The 19,872-nt window shown below is 40.9% G+C and overlaps 1 long non-coding RNA gene across 1 annotated transcript; it reads left to right on the forward strand.

Annotated features, from left to right (window-relative positions):
- The first annotated feature begins 8,297 nt into the window (after positions 1 to 8,297).
- LOC127059440 (uncharacterized) lies at positions 8,298 to 16,308 on the forward strand. The gene is made up of 3 exons (XR_007777284.1): positions 8,298 to 8,560; positions 9,935 to 10,030; positions 14,814 to 16,308. It is a non-coding gene; the product is annotated as an uncharacterized LOC127059440 (long non-coding RNA).
- Positions 16,309 to 19,872: the final 3,564 nt, after the last annotated feature.

The raw sequence follows: 19,872 nt of genomic DNA on the forward strand, positions 1-19,872 counted from the left end.
GAGGCTTCTGGTTCTATTCATGGGCTTGAAGAAAGCAATCCAGCAGCAGGAACTGCTCAGGAGATAGCCCTGGCACCAATCCATGACATCCTAGGGGTGACCACACAGGAACTCTCCTTTTAAATGCATCAGGAAGCTGAGTGCCTCCATATGACATTAACGGGACCAGAGACCTATGCAGATTAAGTCAGAGCAGTTTAGTTAATTTTAGTGTTGCTAGCCTAATTTTCAGCAAAAAATTTTAGTCTTGAAAAGGATTTTCTTGTAGTTGGGTCAAGTTGAAAATAAAATATTCTTTCTGGCTTGAAGAAATATGAAGGAAATAAAGAGAAAAAGCTGGATTGTAGGATTCTATACAGGATGAATTTGCACCCAGCAAAAAATGAAAACCCAGGAGCCTGCAATAAAGCAAACACCTGCCTAACAAAAGTGTGCTGAAGAAGGATGTTTTAGACAGCATCAAGCTCATCAGTGAAGCCCCAAAAGAGTAGAAGCAAAAACGTCAGTTGTAACTGGCAGCAAATAAAAGGTTGTTAACCACATGGAGATCTGTCTTTGGACATTGCCAAATTGAAAACTGAACGGAACATAATTTTGAAGATTATAACTGGAGAGATGATTAGCGGCATGGGGGAAGCTTTTTCAAGGACTTACTAAGGAAATGGGACTGTAATTAGAAAAGGAAATGGAATCAAGAGAAGATTTCTAAAAGGTGAAGAGAAAAGGCTTTTGTAAATAGTAAAAACACATGTTAAGAAACCAAATTGACAAGACAATGTTAGTGTGAGTTCACTCGTAATTTTTAGCCTGAAAATGATAGAGAAGTGCATTTTCAATCTAATTACTTGAAAATTTATTTTCTCTATCAGAAATGACTTATAAGATATTGTTGTGAGAAAATGAAGACAGTCTCTCAGTCCTGCAGTGGCTTGATCTGGCCGGTGTTGCAGATGTGCTTATTTCCATGTGTGCATTCCCCCACTGATTGCACTGATTTGCATATGAACATTGGCAGGACAAGAACACTGAATAAGTGCTGGGGTCTCTTTTAAGTCCTGCTTGTTTTGTTTTTTGGGGTTTTTTCCCCCATAAAGACAATTTAAAGAGGAGAAAACATATCTGATTAGATATTAGGAAGAAGTTCTTTGCTGTGAGGGTGGCGAGGGACTGTCACAAGTTGCCTGGAGAAGCTGTGGATGCCCCATCTCTGGAAGCATTCATGCCCAGGTTGGATGGAGCACTATTAGAAGTTGTTCTTGCCCACATCTGGGAACTAAATGATCTTTAACGTCCCTTCCAACCCAAGCCATTCTATGATTCTAAGATTTTTATTTAAATGTTTCATATATAGTTCCTTAGACAACAGCCACCCAGAACACCAGCTCGCCCTGGAAGTCTAAATGGAGAGGTAATGAAGAGAGGTAAGTGAAAACCACAGCTCCTGGGCAGCTCAAGAGCTCATCTTGCATGAGACCTCCATCACATAGGTAACACAGGGCCTCTCCTCCATGGAATTTCCTAGCAGAAGGGGAAAGCAGACCACAGAGGACAATGAAGCTGAAATCCCCACTGCCATTTGGGGTGCAATGCAGCCCCCAGCCATCCCTGTCTGGTGTGATCCTTGGGTTGTCCCAAGTCTCTTCTAGACCGTAGTAAAGATCAGCAGCTTGAGGAACCAAAAGCTGGCCTGTGTCTGGGTAGTTAGAAGAAAAGAACAAATGGATTTCCATGACTCTGCCCTGGCAAATTTCACTTCTATAACATGGCCTTAGTTGTCCATGGAGTCTGTGTGGATTGCCTGCCCTGAAATGAACCCAGCTTTGGGATCTGCAAGCTGAAGAATTAGTGACTTTTCTCCTGAAGAAGTTGGAGTGACTGCAGTCCATGTTCTTCTGATGCCTAGGAACACTTCTGGTCATGAGAGTATTTGTTACAGGGACACCACACAAAAAGCAAGAAGTAAGGGTAGGCAAACCCCACTGATAAAATCCCAAGAGCATCTCCAGTTCATAATCAGTGAACATCCATGACCTCAGACCAAACTTGGCTCTTCAGGTAATGCTGATATAATGTTTCTTGTCAGAGAGTATGGTTCACCCAGGTACATCTTGCAGAATCCTTTTCCCAAACAGCCATCAAAACTTGTTTTTTCACTGCACAATGAAAAGGTGGCAGGAAAAGGGGATTTTATGCTTGCTGGGTTCAGCTGACATATTTCCATATCAGCTCACTGCAGATTACTAAGGTACACTTGGGATAAATTAAGTGACTGAAGTGAAGTGTGTAAACCCATCCACAGCAAACACATTGCCTTGTGGGGTATATTTGCCGAGATTATGATTATTGTTTGAGTTTAAAAAAAAAAAATAAAGGAGTACTTTTCTGTGTGCTGTATCCTGCCTTTGAGGTGGAGAAAACTTCATAATCCAGTGATTTGAACTCAAGAGCAATTGTTGGGAGGCTCAGGATGTACAAGGCCTTACTGATGGCCTACCCTGGGCATGTCTGGCCATGGATGCTGATCCTGGCTGGCGGTATCAGAGCAGCTCTGCACAGGCTGCGTGTCTACATCATCTAGTGCTGTACCTCGCAGAGATACTAATTGGGTCCTGGAAGCAATATAGGCATGGCAGCATGTTGCTGTGTCAAGCTAATTAGTGGTGCTTCTAACAAGCACAGGTGCAGCAGCAGGTTGACATGGCTCTGGTGCTGCCTGTTCACAGCTACCCCGACTGGCTCTGCCCTGAGCTCTGCACGACGGCAGAGCTGTCACCTTTCTCACACCATTAACCTCCCTGGGCAAAAAGGAGGTGGATTTGAAGTGAAGATTTTGTTATATACATATGTGCAGTGCCTTAGATTCTCCATCTGTGAAGCTGGGCATAATAAAATGCATCTGCCTTTGCAAATCACTGAAAATCTACAAATGAAAAGTGCTGCATGTTGTCAGTGTTAGGATCTTTTAATTCTTACTCTTCATTATTCTCTTTTCTTTGCTTTACAACTTATGTGCTGAGACAGAGGTCGTGAATTTAAACCTGACAAAAAAAAAAAAAAAGAAAAAGAAAAATGAAAAATGTTGGAATGGGGAGTAAAAAGCCACTGAGAACTGAACAAAATACGAGCTGAGTTTGTATTATTTATACAGTTTTGTATTCTGGCTACTGTTGAGCACATGAAAGTTGAATATTCCCTGTGCTTTAGAACACGGAGAAAGTAACAGCAGAAACTGAAGCAGGATGGTTGGAATTGCAGGTGGGAGAATAATTTATAATGGATAATTTATTCAACAAAATTTTCCTCTTAACTCTTCACAAATTACTCTAAAACAGATTGCTGTTTTCTCAGATTCACTTGTTATGTGAAATTATTTAGTGAACAATTCTTTTAAGTTGTTTGTGAATTTAAATTGTAGAAAGTGGGTATGCTTCTGATTTGACAAAAAATCTCCACATAGCATGCTTTTGTGAGCTGACTGGAGTGATGCTGCCTTCCCTGGCCTCTATCTGCCTCCACAAAGATCCATGAAGATTTGGATCCTTGTCTAGTGGGACAGCTTCTCAGAAGGGAGCTAAATCAGAATTTCTGGCACCAAGTCCAAATTCCTGACCGTTTTGTTTTGTAACGCCTTGCCAATGCAGGGATAAAATACTCCTTCAACATTTCTCAGGAGTGATGCAAAAAGCCTCCTGCCTGAAAGGTTGTTTATTTTTCCAGCCATTTCATCTCCTCTGACAGAAGTGTAACCTCCCTTTCCCCAACCTATGCCTTCTTAATGTCCTTCTCTGCAAAAGCCTTTGCAGCCACAACCACATCGTTCCTGTTCACCTCTGGTCTCCTTCAGCCATTCCTTTACTCTTACCGTGAATAACTGGGAAGGTTTCTGAGACTCTTGAGGGCCAGATACGGGTTTGCATTGGGTTTGGGGTGCTTGAACACACTGATGTGATGATTTTGGAGAAAGCATTTGAATAAAAAAGCTTTTCTTCCTCATCAGCTGAGCTAAAGTTGTTCCTTCCCTTATGGCACAATATGACAGGAAGATGCGGAGGCATTAGCCATGTGGCTAGCCCACATGCCAGGTGGCTATTTTGTCACCATGCCATCAGCACTGGTGTCCTCTTTCCCTATAAACAAGAGTAGGTATGCCTGTGCTGGCCTGTGAGCGAACCCAATTTTCAGCAGTTGTGGGAAGGGGTAGAAAGGTTTTCCTGTGTATGAGCTCGTAATGATCCATCCGCAGAACGTGCCACTTGCTTTTCTTTGCGTGGGATGGTAAGAGATCAATTAGAGCAAGAAAGTTCACAGCCCACTTAAGAAGCAATATTCCCCTTTTATCTCATTTCCTTCTCAGGTTTCTACCCTTTTACAGCTGTGTGGCTGGTGTGCTAAATGCTAATGTGAAAGTACTTTATACAGTGCCAAGCAGACATTCTTGTGGAAATGAATTCTCCCTTCTCACATTTGTCTCTTGCTTTCTCACCTCCCTAGCTGGCTGATCTCATGGTCCCTTGGTATTTAGGGACAACCCTTGAGGTGCCTGGCCAGCCGCCCATGCCTGCAGACAGCCTGATGCTTGCCTACTTCAGAGAAGGTTTGCTGCAGTCTTTTTATTTTTCCAGGCAGGCAAGGATTAAATAGTCTTCTTCTTTTTTTTTTTTTTTTTTTAATCACAAAAAGAGGTAACTGGTATTTGATCAGCAGCTTAAATGACTGAACAGACTTTGCTGGATAAAATATTCAGCAGGTTGTTTGTGGTTTTATTTTGTTTTGGTTTTTTTGGTTTTTTTTTTTTTTTTTGTCCTTTCAGTCATTCACATTTGTTTGTGATTTCCCTCTGCCCTTTTAAACTACCTCTTCTCAGTGATTATTGGTCTAATTGTATCTAGTCTATTTAGGTTCTTGTATTAAGCTCATCACTGTGGTGTCTGAACATCAGATCAATGCCATGTAATTACAGTCACACAGAACACAATCAACAATTATCAGTGATCACTTTTCAGATCTTGCAACAAAGAAATGCTATCTGAGACATTGCTGCAAGATTTCAGATTTCCAAATATTTGCACTTCTAATTAAGCAGATGGAAGACCTGCTGGTAATGAGAAAACAGGTCTCAGAACTTCTTCCATAGCTAATTTCTGCCCAGACCAAAATAAATTATGCTGCAACAATTCTTTTCCAAGGTAAATAACACTACACACCACTTGGCAAAATGCCTCTCAACAACAAAAAAACCCAGAGAAGTGTTTAAAGGTATTGCACTCAGTGGGAGATTTTCACACCACAGTAATAAATGCAACACAGCAAAAACCTACAGCTAGCAGAAGGGAATGCCTTCTTATCTAACTGCTCTGGAGGATATTTGCTGATCAATCCTATGAAAGGATGATATGCTTCTCTGTGTGTCCAGGGGATGAAATAACAAGCCTGAAGGCAATAATGCTCTCATATCATGTTTGAGAATTTTACAAATACAGCATGAGGCTCTGTGACTCAGTCTGAATGGAATTTTTCTTACCACATGAATTTTACATGATATTTCGATACTAGCTCTTCTGGGCAGTTTTCCTAACACAGTGCAATGTTAGTTTTAGGTGCTTTTTTATCATATTGGTAAATACCACGCTACAGTTTGTGAAATGTTTGAGGAAGGGCAGCAAAGGTGAAAATTTGAAAATTACCAGGATATTTGATTTGTCTCTTTTTCACTTTTGCAAAGTTTCAAATGCTTTTTGTTTGCAAGGAAGAAATAAAAAGCAGCAAAGAAAAAAGGGTTTAGTACAATCTTCACATGTGTTTTGCTTTTTTTTTTATTTTTTTTTCTTCCCATGGTCTCTCCTCAGACTCTAAATTCTGCTTCTTGTTAAAGAAATGTCCTTATGTTCCATATTAATTAAAAAGAAAAATGAAATAGATAGGTAGGGCTTTTTTGTTTGTTTGTTTTTTGGCAATAACAGCACAAAAAGTCCATGTCTTTTTGTTATTCCCAAATCTCTAAAAGCACCAATTCTTGTCATATCAAATTTCCATATAGAAAACTGGTATGCATGTGGGGGAGTAATAGCACAATATGATATTCTTCTAATAGCAGTTTTCTATAAATAGTGTAATCTGTTATTTATCATTGGAACTATTCATTAAAATAATTTTTAAAATATATATATATAGGTATATACAGTATGGGCATCTGTTACTAGATTTTTAGTTGACTGACAGTTTTTAATCCATTTAGCCAGTGCTAAGTGTAACTTGCTGGAATATAAGTCTTTTCAAGAAGTCTTTTCGGCTTATTCCCGATGTGTGCATATGGCCTTTCTCATGATCTTTGGAAATTTATTTGTTTTTTAAAGACTGACTCCTGGAGTCAGGTGAGTACCTGAAAATTGCAGCTTCTACTAAAAAACAAAGGTTTTCATTGTACAGAGGAAAGCTGAAAATTAGACTCTTTTAGGGTTCAAAAGGAGTGTAAGCAGAATAATAATAAAAAAAAAAAAAAAAAAAAAAAAAGGCATATTTTTAAGCTATTCCCAAGGCTTTAGGAGGTCAGACCAAAGGGTTCTGACTATTTGGATTTTGTAACAGTTCTAATAATATACAATTTTTTAAAATCTGTTGTACTATTGAAATCTTACTGACCAATGCTGTAGGATTACATATTAGTAGTTCTTTACCACAGGGGCTACCACACTTCCCATGTTTACCACACTGTTATTTTAAGCAGAAAGCATCCACCCTTGGCAATGAAGTACAGAAGGTCAATGTGCATATGCTCCCTATGTGATCATGTTTGTCTTTTACCTCCACATCTTAAAACCTCATATTAATATTTTGTCTCAGATCTCTATTGCTACTATCTCAAAAAAATAGCCAGCCTCTCAGCAGTGGAGCACCACTTGCATGGTAGCCAAAACCAGGTGAAAACTGACAAAACATTACAGAACATTTTATACCCTGAAATTACTTGTATAGATAATTTTAAGGTTTCCACTCCAAATTTGTCCTTTTAGTTTTTTCAAAGAAAGTCTTGAAAAGTGCTTTATTGCTGGTATTCACTGGTGTGAATTTCCAGACAAAGTGGGAGAGAATTTTTCCTGCAGTCTCTCTCCTGCTCATGTATGGGAGGTTGATCACTTTCTGCTTACAGCATTTGTTTTCTTTTCTACTTTATGCACATCTTCTGTGTAATAAATAACATAATTTCAGCTCCTATGGCTTCAGATGGCACAGTGCCCTCTGCTCGAACTCTTTGGAGAGGGAAATACTCCAGCTTACCGTCAGAGTTTCATTTGCAAGCTTTACTTTACCTTAGCCTTATTTTAAAAATTTCAAAGCTTTGCCTCCACAAATCAGGTTAAACTGTACATTACAAGGGAACTGCTTGACCTTGAAGCAATCCGTTTTGAGGCAGAGGTGAGGAAGGGGTTGGCAGGCAGGATTTATTGTGCTCTGAGGAATGCAGAGGGAGCACATGAACATAAATACACAGAGAAACAGGAGCGGGAATCGCAGATGGATCTGGCAGATAAGACTTGGGCCTGTATCTGTTAGTAGGTCGAAAGTGTGATGGTATCTTCTCCAATGGAAATACAATTCAAAATCTTGTTTGGATGGTATATGATGCCAGACAAGCTTCCTTGGACAGATAAAACATTATCACCACCGTGCTGGTAAGGCTGCAGAGTAAGTAGGATACTCAACATATATTACACCCTTGAGAGGTCTGGGGCAAAATGCGTAAGGTAACTGGAAATATTGCACTGAAAACACTGAACAGTGCCAAAGATGGAGGGGGCTGTGGAATAAAGGACTTGCTCACTGGTGCCCAAGGCAGCAAAATAAGGCTGGTAGCAGGGTTTGGTGCCCACTCAAGAACTTCTGGATGTCACACATCTGGGTTGACCCTCCTGGTTCTCATTCCTCAAAGCAAGAGGAAGAAATGACAAGCAGGATGTTTTTAAGAGCTGGAAGTTTAGCCCCAAGGAAAAAAAGCAGAGGTCACAGTGCCCTATGTCTGTGAAAAAAAGAGGACCCTCTCCATTAAAATTGAGCGGATATGTGCTCGTGTGCCCATTTAGGGAAATAATTATTGTTTGCTGGACATGATTTTCCAGTGCATTCACTGGACTGATGAGCTGGCTGATTGTTGTGATCAACTTTTTCAATGATCTAGTACTTTCTTGCTGGGATTAATACAGCAGAAGTCAGACTGCTTTTTCACTTTTTTTTTTCATTTTATTTTTTTTCCCCAGAAAGACCTTGCTTTTTGGTAGGTTCTTGCAAGGGAGAAGCCCCAAACAACCCTCCCCACTTCCATCCTTATTGTACCCCTACGTGCTGGCAGCCCACCTCTGCTTTCTGCAACTCTGATCCCTCTTTGCTCTACAGCTCTCTGTCATACTTCTTTCAAGGTCTTCAGGGCTTCAGCTGCCCCAGAAAGTGGAACAAAAAAGCTCACTGGAAACACTGAAAGAGAGGACTGGAGGAGAGAGATGAAAGGAGATGAGTAGGCGTGGGAAAAAGAGACAGAACAGACTACATATTTATTTTCCTTAAAAAGGTAAGTGGTTATGTTTTGAAAAGATCCTGCTGTTGTTCTTTCCAGAAGTAAAGCCCTTTATTTGAGCTTTATTCATTCTCCTGACTCTTTTTTCTTTTCTCTCACTCTCTGTATTAAAGGTTTAGGATGTGACCTTTCAGAACACGGTTGTTGGATTTTTGGGCCCTTGGATGATAGCGGCTCATTATGTGCATATTTGCATAATGAGTTAATTAGGCATAATATGTGGTTAAAATTAACTACACTGCACTCTTTTTATAGAAAGTCAGCACAGATTTCTACAAAGTGTCTCCTTAGACACCCTCCTGGGGGCCTGTTAGGATTCCCTGCCCAGTTTCACGTGTCACTAACTTCTGGTGATTAATTTGTGAACTCTGACAATTCACCTCTGCAGATTATACATATAACCCCCCCATACTTTGGAATTTTAGGGTTATGTAACAATCTAGTTTTATATTTATTAAAGAAGAAGGAAAGAAATTCAAGCCCAGATGTTTATAATTAAGGCTTTGATAATGCAATCAAAATCCATCTGAAATGCACAGAAATTAAAAAAAAAAAGAAGGAAAATCCAACTTTGTTGTTTTTAATGTTTTCTGTACAACTTCTGTGATGGTCATGTTTCCTCTCCTCCCCATTTGGAGATGCCACTGTGAGTGATACTTAAACTCATGAAGCTGTTTCATATTTTATGTCCAATCTGCGTCATCTATCACTGTAGACCTGTGGTCCTCATGGTGTTCCATGTTGACCCTCCTAGCTCTCCCCAAACATGGTAAGGTTGATTTCTTGGTGACGTGCTGACTGTATGAGACAGGACACAAGTGATTGCATAATTTTTAATGTTACCTCTACATTTGAAATTGGTCCTGCTTTGATCAGCAGACAAGCACAGGCCTCTGGGGTGCCCTTCACACCTCAATTACTCTATAAATCTCTATTTATTTGTACTGTGGAATGTGTGGTACTGACTGTACCAATGCTGTATCCGTGGCTATCACAGGATGACAGAAAGCAGGCTCAGACCTGGATTCTCTGAAACAGAGCTAAAGCTTCTAATATCACTGTTCCTTGGTTCTCTTAGGCATGGTGAAGGACAATCTAGAACAGCAGATTTTCTTGCCTTTTCAAACGTGCAGGCTTACTCCATGGTTCTAACGCAATTATGCAGACATTTCCCAGCATCTCCCTCCTGGCATTGCATTTCCAGGGATCTGTGTGTCGTGGGGCTGCACTACGTGCACCTGCTATTATATTGTTTGCTCCAGGTGATGTAAGGAGAGCTGTGAGTAAGAGGCAATAACTTCAGATGTGTGTCTTTCCTCTTACTGATCATACACCTTGCTATTTTCCTACCATCCTTTTCTCCTTCAGGCATGTAAAGCTCCTCTGGGAAAGCACTGGCCACTGCCCAAGACAGCATGCTAGAGTAGATGGAGTGACAGCCTAATGCATTTAAACAACATCTAGGTAAGAACTGAATCCAAAGTAGAATTTAGAAAGCAGCCCTAAAGGCACACTCACTATTTTTTTCTCTATTAAAATCCAGAAAAGGAAAACCTGCTTTTAGCTAATTCTCAGTGTTCAGAGTTTTGCACAGTAGGAGAAATAAATGGCTGGTAACCAAAGCTGGTATATGCCACAGGGGAGGGACACAAACATAATTCTATATGTTTACTTATACAGCAGCTGCTTTCCATAGGCCCCTCTCCAGCCTCAGAAACAAAGGTGGATGAATCATATTGTTTCAACACGGTGAAAAATTGAAGAAATATAAATTGGATTGCAGTTTTTGTCCAGTTTTTCCCTATATTTATTAGCCCAAAATCTAGAACACGTGTATGTCTCCTGAACAAGAGACAAACTGCATAAACAAAACCACTGGCCATTGAACAACAATCTGTAGTTGCATAAAGATGAAGTATTTTCCATTCACTTTTGTGTAAGCTACATTATGCTAACTTTGCATCACAGCCTCTTTAAGCAGAGATTAAAAGATATGGTCCTTGAGCTGTACAGTTAGTTGTTTAGACACCACAGAAAAATTTCACGAGTGCGACAAGAAGAGATAAAATCATTCTGCAAAGGCCAGAAGTAAAATGGATGATTTTTATATGTTTGCTGGAGTGTTTGCCAGGGTTTGCCTGAATTCTGACTGGTGGGTGTGGGGATCAGGAGGTTCTTCCCAAGGAATAGCAGGGCTGCTGGGTGAAGCAGAGACTTTCCACTTTCCTGTATAAGAAAATCTCCAGAGATGAAAAGGAGATGTAACGGGTTTATGAATTGGGTAATTCCAGAAGAGTATATTAGTGAAGACCATACTATTGAGTTTCCATGGACAGAAAATCCACTGTTGGCATAATCAGCAAACAGCTGGAAATTTTCAGAAAAAAAGTTTTTAATTAAAAAGTATATATCGATTGAGATGGACATCTTTTGTGGAATTACACTACTTCTGGAAAAACTTCCTCTGCATAAGATTTCCAGCAACAGAGTGGATTTTTTTGTCTCTTTTTCACACTGGGTGGCAGAAATAATTTCTCCTACCATTCTTAGCATGCATGCTCTTAGGGCTCTCGTCTGGTACAGGTTCCTCCTCTGCCTAATTCCCATCTCAGCTGTGAACTTTGGATGCTAGTTTCATATGGGATTAAAAGCAGTTCTTGTGCCCAGGCATTTTCATGTTCCACTTCAAAGAAGGGGAAAGAAAGAAGGTGTACAGATCAGTGCTTAGTCTGTTAGTAAGGAATTTGAGTCCTTATTCTCCTGTTTCCTAGCTACAACTATTATTATAGAAACCTAGAAGATTTCTGATTTATCTCAGATATTCTCACTGGGCAGGGAAAGGACTTTTTTTGTCCATTAACACTTCAGGAAGTTCCAAAGATGTGCTGATTGAACAGGATGTCCCAGTGTCCTTTCCTTCGCCGTCTGTATAAAAGCATGATTTTATAACTCAAGAAAGTCTCTCTGTCCCCTACATAAAAAAATAGAAAAGAGAATAATAAGTTACCATGGAATTGGATCCAGAAATGCCCTGTTATAGTTATTTGAAACTCTTCAAATGATTCTGTGCTTGAGAGAGATGGAGGTGCAGTGTAGTCAACCATATCACACAGACACAACCCAAAAGAAATGTTTATGAAAGAAAAAACTGCAAGTAAGAGAAACAGGTTTTCAGAAATCAACATGAAAACAGAGTCTGCTACAATCATCCTGAAAGGGACAGTGTTGGCTTTCCACCCTCAGCTTGTCTGGCCTATTCTGTCTCTGAATGCTGAAGCTCACAATGCTTTTTTTCCCTCCAATTTCAGAAGTGTCAGACAGGAGACACAGTGCCAGTGAAAAAACTTATACTGATCTCTTGTTAGCTAACTGCGGTGTTTTGTTTCACAGTTACATGTCTGCACAAGCCGTCATTGTGTCAGTCATAATTACCACCTATTCAGTGGCTCCCTTCAGGTTTCATCACCTTTGCAGTATTAAGCAGCCAGCTGCAGGAAGCAGTCGGCTGCCCTGGAGCAGCAACCGTCAGCCTCTGGATTTCAGGGTGTAATTGCTGCCTGAGTGCAAACAACTCCCTCCTTCCCGCATAAAACACCCAATCCACTCCTTTTTCTTTTTTTATTTGGCAGAGATCAGAGCCCCATCAAATGCACTTATGCCCAGCATAAGAAGACAGACCCTCTCTTCTGCAGGGACAACACAGCATGGACAGGATGGGGGATAGTGCAGCTAGGTGTCTGTGCCACCATGTGCCACACACGAAAATGTGGCCCAGCAGTCCTAATTGGGAAGTGGCTCCAAGTGGCTGTGAACCTTTTTCTCTCTACTGTGAAACAATTGAGCTTACTTCTAGCACAGAAGTCTAACTGCAACATCCTTTATGACCCTCAGATGTGGGAGATTACTCTGCTGAGTAAAACTTTGGTGCACCCATGTTTAAACTTACTTCTCAAGAGCTAGGCTCTTGTGGAAGGACAGGTAGATAAGTCTTCATCTGGGCCAGACAGGCAGAAAGAAATGGTAACATGAAACCCGGGAAACTGGGAGGCAGTTTTAGAGCATTCCCGTCAGGCTGCTGCATGGTTTCACATGCCAACTGCCTTTCCTGTCTTGCCATCCTGTTTACCGTGTTTTATAAATTCAGCTTTGGCTGCATGACCCAGACCAGCAGGCCTGCCAACAATCATGTTGCATTTTGTTAACTGCTTATGACTTCTGGACAGTGTGCTGCTGTGATTGTCACACTCTTTCACTTAAACATATGGCACATGGAGACACAAACTACTCCAGCATGCAGCTTTCCATGATAGATTTTTACATACCAATTGCAGATACGATTTGTGGCCACTGAGATTGCCATGGTCTAATCCTGGAAGCAGAGAAAATCCTCTACTCTGAGAAATACCTGGCATGCTGGGTTTCTTTGGCTCAATTAGGAAAGCCAAAGATGCTGTCAGACTTTTCTCAATATGACAGAAACGCTACCGAGCTGGGCTAAGTATGTGTATCATGTTGAAGAGAGAAGAATGACAATAAAAGCTTGGTGGGTGTAAAAAGTGATGAGAGGCTAACTGAGGAGAAGAGCTATTTCATTTGTATCAGAAATGAGGAGGAATATGGAGGTGCAAAAGTTGTGCCTGTGTAATATCCACACATAGTGAAGTTTATAACATATTTGTCACTGCAACATTTACAAGTGGGAAATTTTCTGAGGCGCTTCCTGCATCTCAGGAAGATGAGGAGAGAGACTTTCTGAGAAAGCTTTGAGACCAAGTCACCATAAAAAACCATAAAGCTGTCAAATATTAAAGCTAATATTCAAATTAACAAACAGAAAGCACAAACCCCCTCCAAATACCTGCAAACATTTCTCCAAAAATGCACAACCCATCTATGTGCTGCAGATCTCTTAATTTCCTCTCTTCATATAAATTGATTCCTCTTTAGTTTTGAAGAAAACTGAACAAATCTGAATCAAATAAAAAAATTCTAAGGGATTTTACATGAGTTTCTAGTCACAAAACTCTGAATTGACGATCACCACAGATTTGGCCTGACAAGAAGGAACTGGACAATGATCACTGTCCCCTTTTTTTGATGAGGCTGAACATAGCACAAATTTGAGGGAAGGAAAACCTGGAGGAGAAATGGGTTCTAATTTCATAGAGACATATTGCATTCTTCAACCTCATGCATTTTCCACCAGACTTGCTGGATTTGAAAAGATGCAAGAGGTACAGCAATAAAATGATCCAACTTCAGCAATCTCTTTAATGTAGAAGAATTAATAATGAATCTTCAAGTAGAATATCTGAGCAGCTGTTATACTTCACCAACTGCTGCTTTCACTTGTAATAGTGTTTCATACTGCCAAACTGCATTGTGGTGTGTTGGCATGAGGAACATTAGCATCAGATCCACTGTAAGCTAGGTCATGGGAAATATCTAAAACTTTTTGGCATTTCAAGCTTTTGGAGTCCTGTGATCCACCAGGATGTGTTGTCATAAAAAAAAGATTATGTATGTCATTACTGACGCCACTTTTCTTCATTTTGTTTGGCCTGTTGATCTAGATTCAGTCCTGAAACTCTGTTCTTTCCTCACATTCCTTGCATACTACTGTTTGTTTCTCTTGATTTCTTTTAAAAGTGCATTAACCCAAATATAGTTTAATTTCTGAATGTTATTTTAAAGAACTGTGCCTGTCTAAATTTACCTCTTCACTGTCAGCTTCTCTTCTGCTATCCATCCCATGCAAGTGCAGTATTATTCTATTGTCCCACTTTGCTCCCAATTTGGAACAAGCTATGAGCTTGTTCATGAGTGTTATTTCTCTTGTGAAGTTACTGAAATGGAGTGGAAATTGACTCAGTACATTGATAGAAGTGGAATGGACTGGAAAAGAAGAAATTAGTGAATAACAATTTCTAAGGTGCCCAACTGATCTAAGAACACTTCATAGTTGAAGAGCCTTAACCTAAGTATGAATCAGAATCCCAGTTGTGAATAAGCTGGAATCACAGGAAAGCTCAAATCAAGACTTTGCTACCTGCTCTTTTCTAGAAATACATCAAATCCACGCAATAAACCATCTGTAGCTTCTGTCATGGGACAGAAACTGTCCATAGTTTCCCATAGGAAACTGTAACTGAATGGTTCTAAGGACCCTCTCACCTGGTAGTTAATCAGGAGTACATGAGATATGCACTAAACATTTTATTCAGCATTTTTTATTTGCTTTTACCAGGAGCACTTTTATGAAGTCCAGTCTGGCTCTGGATGAAGAGAAACTGTTTGGAAACAGCTGGTTGTTGATGAGCCAAACCAAACCTGGACACGGTGTGATGTGACTTTATTTTTGCTGAAAGCTCACCAGGATGCTATGTCAGACAAATGCGCTCCTTCAGTACAGGTGGCAAGAAAGGCTTGGCCATATGGAGAACCATTGCTGCTGCTGTCACTGCCAAAAGCTGTATTAGATGCCCCACAAAACAGAAAGAGGATTTACTGCAGTTAAACAGGCTTGTTAACGCTGTTGGTCATAAGATAATGAAAGCAAAAATGTTTTTCTTCATTAGAAAAAGCAGAAAGAGTGATGTTAGCTGAACAGTGGTCAGTATTAAGTGAATAATGCAGTTATGTAGGAAAGGAGCTACAGGAAGGCCTTATCAGTATTGCAGCCAACATAAAGCAAGTATTTGCCACTCTGTCGCCTCTATCTTCTCTGAGCATATCAGCAGTGAGATTGTGTCTATTGTCACTCTTACCATGAGTTATGTGATTCTTTCACTTTTGAACTGGGCTCTGGCCTGTGATGCCCTCTGTGTCACTCACAGTTACGCAGTAACTGAGTGAATTTGTATCTGCAGACATAGCAATGAAGACAGTGACCTGCCAGCTTTTCAATTCTACCCCCAATCAAAGAGGGATTTATTTCCTGATAGGAGTGTAAAATTTAGAGAAAATGGAGTTTAAGGCTTCAGATAGTTGCTGGGCATCATCCTGTCTAAACTTAACCACAGACCAAAGACAGCCAAGATAGGCAGAGACACCTCAGACATCCCTCACACGATACCACTGCACAGCACTTAACTTTCATCAGATGGAGAAAAACCATTTTTAAACCTTTCAGAACATGTGGAGGAACTTTCCTGCTCAGACAAAGCTGTCTAGGGAGCTGAAGCAAAGTTGGGATAATCCTCCTCAGAGCCCTCGACTCTGCCGTTTCCTCATGCCCACGCTGGTGCCCTGAGGGGAGGTGGCTTCCAGGAGCAGGCAAGAATGCCTCACAGCCTGTCCATGTACCTGTGAGGAGTTTTCAGACTGACAGATGTAACCAGCTTATTGCTTAGGCCCTGACTGAGTGTGTTGGCTTAGCCAAAGTTGGCTGCTGTTCTTCCAAAGAAATGTTTGTTGATGACTTACTTGCTATGGCATCCCAAGAGGTCATCTAGACTGAACCCACCACACCTAAATTAGCCTTGAAAGGCATTCATGCAGCCTGTTCTTAAGTGCCACCAGAAGTAAAGATTTCACATCCCCTTCAGCAATTGATTTCTCTGCTAACCTCTCTCCACTGCTTCCCAAAGGTATTTTAAAGTGCTTAATCTAAATCCTTAAGCCAATAATAGCCACATGGACAGGATCCAAAAATAGCACTGACAATGGGTGTTAACACCAGTTCAGTAACCCTAAGCTCCAGATTGTCTGCATACATCTGTTTGATGGTCACACCAGACTAGGCTGGCACCGAGCAGCAACCTGTAGGCAAAGTTATGCCACGGCTCTGCAGGGGAAGTGCAGCTTCCCATCACTCCAATGTCTGCCTAGATGTTTGTTGGGTAAGAGCATGGACAGAAAAACTTATTTCCCTACAGCAATCCACATAGGAAGTTCAGGATTGTGTTGCAGCCTGAGGCAATGATAAAGGGATGTCTTGGGCATGCTCTGAGCCTGCACCAAACAGCAGAAGGAAAAGACCTTTTTTGCCAGGAAGGCTGGCTGCTCTGAGGAGAATAGTCCCGAGGTGGGAATGTTGCTTCTGGTGATTGAATTAATTCCCCTAGAGCTCATTAGCATGCCTCCACAAGGCATTGCGTATGACCATATGGATGGAGAGATTTAGCCATGGCAGTGTTTTCTGAATCAACCAGCAACCAGCCCAGTGGTTTAATGTCAGAAAACTAATTTCCTTGCTAGACATAAACACAATCCAAATCTGGTTAGAATTAACTAGGTGAAGTCTGAGCTCTTTTCTTCACCTCCATGGCATTTTTCTGTATTTCTCATAGAACGGTTTAAGTGCGGTTCCTCTTCCAAGCATTTCTGGGCTGGCACTCATGCAAGAGACTTTCCAGTGCTTTTCAAGGCTTCCCTCTTCCGTCTATTTGGGAATTTAAGGAAAACAGACTGCCTCAAAATAGACTTCTTCTTTCCACTCTGACCAAAACCACTACCTGTTGGGAAGATGGCATTTCCCCCGCCCAGCCTAAGAATGGCTTTCTGAAAACTCTGCTTTTTCAGTGATTTGGATTCAGCTGGGCTGAAGCACAGCACAGGGACAATATTTAATTCTTCCTTCCTATTTTCTCTAGCTTTGATTCACTGCAATGCAATTTTGGAAGCTTAATCTAGTTTCATCAGCCATGACTGGAGCTAGAAAACAGGGCAAGTTATCAGAAGATACAGAAGGAAGATAACTAAAGGAAATTTCATTTGGCACAAATTATCAGGAAATCCTCCCAAAATCAAGCCGTCAAGGAAATGATGGAAGTACATGATTTCACTAAAAATGAACCCACACGTTTACCACAACATACACAATCATAAATATACGGCCCCTTTCCATCCTCTGCAAGTCAGTTTCCTTTTTCTCTTGGGCTACTACAAATATTTTAGTGTATCCTGGCTCCAGTCTGATCCTCTGCAATTGCTGGCAGACATTTTATATCAACCCTGTCATAGGTTTGACTGTCACAGCAGTTTGTGCTTTGATTTTTGCTACTACTTTTTGATTTGTCCAGACCCAGACTCAGCTGTCTGGGGCAGTTCAGGTTCTGCACCCAGGTCTAAGTGCAGCAGCTGGAATATCTGCCCCAAGCAGGTCTTTATAATTTCCTACCTGTGCCATGGGAGTCCCTGGCAGCTGCCTCTGGAGGAGGGCTGTGCTCCCCAGGAGCAGTTAGTGCTGCCAGCAGCTTCTGCAGCTAAAGCAGAGGCAGCTCACACCTGGGGACCAAAAGCAGCATCCCTGGGGGAAGCTGGGGTGTAAGGTGGAAATTACCAGTAATACGTCTGCAACAGGATTGCTTGTGGTCATTGCAAGTCCCTAATGTTTTTAGAGCCCTGAGAGAGCTGAGTGCCACCAGCCCTCCCCTCAGAAGCCAAGGTCACCTTGTAGGTGTTTTGTGGGGATCAGGCCCCACAGGCTCTGGCTCCATCTCCAGTTTGTCTGGAGTTGTATAACTTCTGGCACACCTCAGTGCACCTAATTGTTGTCACTATTAGAGCACAAGGACAAATTGCTGACAAAGAGGGCTGTATAAAAATGCACTTGGGTGCAATAACTGTGGCAGTATTTCAAACAGCTTCCTATTGTACCTCTCCGAGAGAGAGGCAAGCACGTGTGCTTTATAATTGTGCAACCGTATCGCTGAATATGGATAGCACTTAAAGTGCTGTGTAACGTGTTGACAACTCTGCACACATAAATATGTACTGTTTTTCAGGTACAACCCAGGCAAAGGGAAAAACTGAGTTTTTATTTTAGCTTCTTCTGCAATGTCTGAACAAACTGCTACAAGTTTCCTTTATAAAGGAAAGTGGGAGTCCTAATGACTTAACAAGCAATTCAAGACAAAGCACCTCAGATCTCTAAGTTCAGCCCTCTAAAAAAATTTCTATCTATGGCTCAGATCTTATCAATTATTCCTTTTTATTATCATTATGATTATCATTGTTTTTAATTTTTTGTATAGCTATTAGGTCTTGAACTTCTTAGTTTGTTCTCTACCTCTTTTGGCTTTTCAAAATTCAGATCGTTCCACAGCAAAAGCTTTAACCATCCTTTATACCAAGATTCCTCTTTCTTTTTGACATCAAGACTTTTCTCTTTGATAACTTCAAATGTTTCTTCCTCTCTGCAGTGAGTACTTAATTCTCACCAATGGTTTTGCTTTTCTATCAAAAATAGCAGTAACACCCTGAATGTTTTTAATCTGCTTTGGCCATTGAGTGCTTTCTTTGCCTTTTTTTTTTTAACTCTCTACTGTATTTATGTAAAAAACATCACTATTTGTTCAACATCATCGTGGGGGTTTTTGTTTTTCCTAATTATGTAAAAAAACTCTTACATTTTAAACCCAATTAAAGCTTCCTTTATGTGTTAGCAGAGCTGCACAACAGAGGTTTTCATCCTGTGCACTGCTTTCGCTGACTGTGGAACAAATAAAAGCCAAGCTTTTGCATTTCATAACCTTGAAGTTCTCTGAGTAGTTTCACCTCCAGGGCTGGGTAACTGAATGTTTTCAAGTAGCTTAGAAAAATGGGGGGGGGGTGTGGTGTGAGGAGGAGAAGGCAGCAGTAAACAAGAATACGATTTCAGATTTTCATGATTTAGGCTAAACTGAATAGCAGCAGCAGAAGTAGAGAGAGAGAGAGACTGTATATACATAATGGAATTGTTTTATAATTTAAAATACATGCTATATTAGAGTTTCAACATAAAAGGGCTAATGTGTTTCTCATAACATCCCACATTTTGTTATTACTTTTCGCCCCATACCAGCACAAATGGTATTTGAGTGCTGACAGGCTGGAGGGAACATGCAGAGACCATGTTATCTTTTGCTGGGGCATAGCTGCAGATGTGGTATGTGGCAACCGTGCTCATAGTTCTCTGCATTGCTACACAGCAGTTTCAGGACAGACCTGGGAGCTTTACTGGAAAAGCAAATGCACTAGAATGGAGCTAGTGACTCATGAGTGGTTATGAGCTGTGCAGCACTGCTAGGATCATGGGGCAGGAAGTATGTTATTGCTCACACTAAATCATCACTGCCCCCTCTACACACCCAGGGCATTTTTATTACCACAAGTGACCAAACCTTCCTTTTTTCCAAATATTCTGAGTCCTCTAAGTTCATTGACTTTTCTCACTGTCCTGATTTACTTGGTCTATCAGTACCACGTCAAAAAAAGGTCTATCCTATCTAGAATTACCAGTACTTCTTTCTCTACTGGGCAAGTTTATCTTAAAGGCTGTTCCTTCAACAGTTGACCTTGGATGACCTTGGCTAGCTTGTGCA

The sequence above is a fragment of the Serinus canaria genome, chromosome 3, assembly GCF_022539315.1.
Source record: "Serinus canaria isolate serCan28SL12 chromosome 3, serCan2020, whole genome shotgun sequence".
Lineage (NCBI taxonomy): Eukaryota > Metazoa > Chordata > Aves > Passeriformes > Fringillidae > Serinus > Serinus canaria.